The following is a 4,410-nucleotide window of genomic DNA, read 5'->3' as shown; positions in this document are numbered from 1 at the left end:
TTGGGATTTTGAGATATTGGCTGTTTCAATAAGGCGCTTTTAGCTAAGCAAGGGTGGCGACTTCTCCAACATTCGGACTCATTGGTGGCTCAAGTTATGAAGGCTAAGTATTACCCAAACGGGTCTTTCCTTCAGTCTTGTTTAGGTAATAACCCTTCTTATGCTTGGAGAAGTTTATGGAATGCCAAGAATCTGTTGGAAGCTGGCTTGATTTGGAGAGTAGTGATGGTAAGTCTGTTAAGATTTGGGGAGATTGCTGGATACCTTTCCCACTGTCATACACTGTCCAATCCCTGGTTAGTGTTCTTTCTCCGGAGGCAAAGTTAAGTGCACTAATTGATGCTGATTCTCACTGGTGGGATGTGCAGCTGGTACATGAGATTTTCATGCGCGAGGAAGCTAAGAAAATCCGTAGTATGGTTATATGCCCTGCACGGATGGAGGATAAGCTGGAATGGGTTTGCACTAAGAATGAGAATTTTACAGTACGAAGTGCTTACCATTTAGCGAAGACTCTGACGAAAATGAAAAAGGGTTTATGCTCATCCATGGGGACTTCAGCTGAACTATGGAGAAATGTGTGGAATCTAAATGTACCAAGGACCGTGCAGTTGTTCATTTGGAAGGCTTGTCATAACATTCTTCCAAGCAAAAGGAATTTGTACAAAAGACACATTACTCTGGACTGTCTTTGACCAATTTGTGAGAAAGAGGAGGAAACAACTGGGCATGTTCTCTGGAACTGCCCAGCGGCAAAAGATGTGTGGCTGGAGTGCTCAAGGAAATTGCAGAAATGTGCCCGTGTTGAAGGTGATTTTATGCTCATTTTCAGCAAACTTCCGGAGAGACTGGAGGGTGATGAGATGCAAGTTTTTGCAGCTGTAGCTCATAAAATCTGGCTCCGCCGAAATGCGCCTATTTATGGAGAAGGATTGACATCCCCTGCGGTGGTGATCAAACGAGCTTGTACCCAACTGGAAGAATATGCGCAAGCCAGGCCGACGCCAAAACCAAATGTTAGGGTCCCTGTTAATAATCGGAGTATGCAGCATTGGGAGAAGCCACCCACGGGAGTTACCAAGGTCAATTGGGACGCAACGCTAGACATGAAAAATAAGAAAATGGGTGTTGGAATCATTGGCAAAGACCACTTGGGGCAGGTGCTTGCTGTTTTTTGCGACATAAAACCTTTCATACAGGACTCTGCGGTGGCTGAAGCATGGGCAGCTTGGAGAGCGGTGGAGTTGTGTCAGAAAATGGGCTGGATGAAGACCCAGCTGGAAGGAGATGCTCTTGAAATCACTCAGGCTTTTAACAGAGAAGAATCATGGAGGGGCAGCAATGGGGTACTGGTGCAAGACGCGAAGCAGAAGCTGGGAAAAATTCTTGAATGGAAGATGGTCCAGTGCCCAGACAAGCCAACGAGGATGCACATATCCTTGCCATGTTTGCCTTATCTTTAAGCTACGAACAACTTTGGTTACAAGACTTCCCTGTCTGTATTCTCACACGTGTACTTGCCATGCAAGTTTCTTTATGATCAATGAATTCCTATTTGTTTCAAAAAAAAAAAAAAAAAAAATGGCGAGATGTTTTGTAAGAAAATTGTTGTTCAAGAAGGCTGAGTGTGGTGATAGATGGTAGATCATAAGGGCAACGTGTAAATGAGTGGTACTTTGAGGGGGGAAATGAAATTAATCATTCACTTTTTCTCCCTACAGGTTGTCTCCCATGAGATATATATCAAGACCATTATGGCAGAGACATCACCAGCATAAGAAATATCTAAAACATACATTAAAAATATTTTGAATTTTTTTCGAAAGTCTATGAGTTTTGTCTCAATGATAATTAAAATGATAATGAAAACTCTCAATCTCTAATTTTGACAGTTAAAAGTCCAAGTTTGGCTTTAGAACAAACAATTCATTCCATCATATTTTCTATCCATCTCAGGCTAATAAAAACGAATTATGTGTATCTAGATCCATGTTGTCATACCAAATACACAATTATAACCGAAAAAGGTGGAGATGGGCAGTGAGAGTGGACCTCTGCACCCTCAACCATCGTAGAGAGAATGATAAAGACTAGAACTCTACCCCAGCACCTTTGTAGCGGTGGAGATTCATGCCCTAGAGGGGGTGGCTCCACCCGCATGTCACCCGCTATTATCTCAACTCTACAAAAATTTAAGAGTTTAATGACTGTCATATTATGACGATTTTGCGGGCCAAAAAAGTCCCTAGTGACATGTAACTAGTGACTTTTTGCAAATGGCAAAAAGCGCAAGACTAAAAAACCAAATAATGCCGTTTGAACGGTGCAAAACAGCATTATTTGTTGTCTTTTTAACCAAAACAGTACCTTTAATAAAAGAAAATGCTAAATAATATATCTCATTTAAGTCGCATCATAAAAGAAAATGCTAAATAGTATATCTCATTTACATATAATAATGAAAGCTCACTTTAATCAAGGTTTTTTAAGGAACAAAACCTTGATTAAAATGTTGGATACATTTCGGGACGCACAAGGCCAAGCGTCCAATTTTATTGAATGCGAAAATAACACAAGGACCTCTATCCGTACCACTCTTCAACTAACTATTGACGAGATTGCAATTCACGCGAACTTCACCTTCATTTCCAGTAAGAACTCCGATGTTCCCAAGCTTTACCATTGCATCCGAAAACTGGTCCCTGAAGATATTGGGTTGAGACGACGCCATTGTATCCACCATGTGAGCGGTTCGCGGATCTGAATAGAGTTCTTGATCCGTCGTTAACAATCCTTTCTTCAGCTGAAGATTTTTGTAATAAACAGTGTCAAATGTCTTCGGAGTTGTTACATCGAGATTAACAAGGTCCGTCCCGCGGCTACATCTTTTCTTCAACAAATTCATGTAAGTGGCATCGAGTGAGGGATCGGGCTTTCCGGATCCATTGAAGTTGTTGACTCTGTTTATAAATGCATTGCAGGAAGCACTCCCAATGGTGTGCACTCCAGAGAGAGTGACCAAATCTTGCATATCTAAACCTTTAGATTCGAAAAAATTGATTAAGGCAGTGACATTTTCATGCCCATGAGGGACCATTTCGGCTTCTTTGTCTATAGAAACTGTCCCGTCCTTGCGCCCGAACGGGACTGGCCAGATGGGGCCATGGATAAAAAAGCTGGCCTCTCTCGCCGCGCCGACAAGAATGTCGGCCCAAGACACAGTTCTTGGGCACCTCTTCTCGAGCGCTGCCTTGATTTCGTCGATCACATGGAAACCTCTCAGAGTACTGCTGACAGATGCTGTCCTCTCGCTTCCTGTAGAGTTTAGCAAAATGGATCCGTCGCATCCCTGCAATAATGCACAGACTTTTCTTTCTATGAATTACAAATATATACCACACAAGAAACTTAAGAAGATATACCAATAATATGATCTGCAAACTTGCCCCAGTATTCTAGTTGAACGATGGAATCCTTCTCTTTTATGGTGCTTTTCTTTGACAACCAACTTTTAGAGAAAAAATTTGGGAAGTATAATACTTCTCTTTTGACAAATGGAGTTAATTATATATTATATATGAGTAATACTATAAATTACATTTTTATCACATAATGCTGATGTAATAAACCTAATAAACTCTTTCTTTCTTTTTTTTAACAATAACTAATCTATGAGTTGGTTGATATTGACACGGAAGTATTGTTGGATAAACATATAGTACATAACATTGATATATATATAATCTAGTTTATTATGATTGGTCATGATTTCTTCAGTTTAAAAAAAAAAAAAAAAAAAGAAAGCAAGGAAAGGATTTAGTTTCACCAATGACTTTGATTTAATATATAGAAACTGTGATCTATTTAAATGAAGTATATCTCCCCGCTAATTACCCTAACAGCACAGTCATGGAACTGCAAACGAATGAGGCTAGCAGCCAAGGTGAAATCCTTCTTAATCCAGGCGTCCGCTTTTTTCTCGATGATGTCCTCGATCAACATCCGGACATGTCTCAACGTAGTAATAATCCTCAGAGTAATTAGCATCCGCATTAACAGGTTCAATGGCTGATAATTCCAAATGTACAAGGAGGACATTGAGAGCCCAATACCCAAATTTCATGTTTCTTACTTTGGAGTTTTTTCTACCAAGAATAGTTATAAGAAAGACGAGCTGATTAATGCAGAGAGTAAATAATGTTCATTTATATCATCTACAGAAACTAATAAATATAATATAAAGAGATAAATGATTTATATCCTTTAACATAATCCAATGACGCATGACGGATTAAACTATCTATCTTGTTTCCTGTTGATCTTGTAAAGCTCAACTAAAACATTAATCGCCAAAGTTAATTTGGAGCTTTGATAATATTTCTTTAGTAAAAGCACGAAAGAGGGCGTGCA

At 39.7% G+C, this 4,410-nt stretch overlaps 1 pseudogene; it reads right to left on the bottom strand.

The window, feature by feature from the left end:
* Positions 1-2,602: 2,602 nt before the first annotated feature.
* LOC132183727 (peroxidase 7-like) lies at positions 2,603-4,123 on the bottom strand (annotated as a pseudogene).
* Between the last annotated feature and the right edge of the window lie 287 nt (positions 4,124-4,410).

Source organism: Corylus avellana, chromosome ca6 (genome assembly GCF_901000735.1).
Source record: "Corylus avellana chromosome ca6, CavTom2PMs-1.0".
Classification (NCBI taxonomy): Eukaryota; Viridiplantae; Streptophyta; class Magnoliopsida; order Fagales; family Betulaceae; genus Corylus; species Corylus avellana.
The sequence above is the reverse complement of the archived record's forward strand: the minus strand, read 5'-3'. Positions and strand labels throughout refer to the sequence as shown.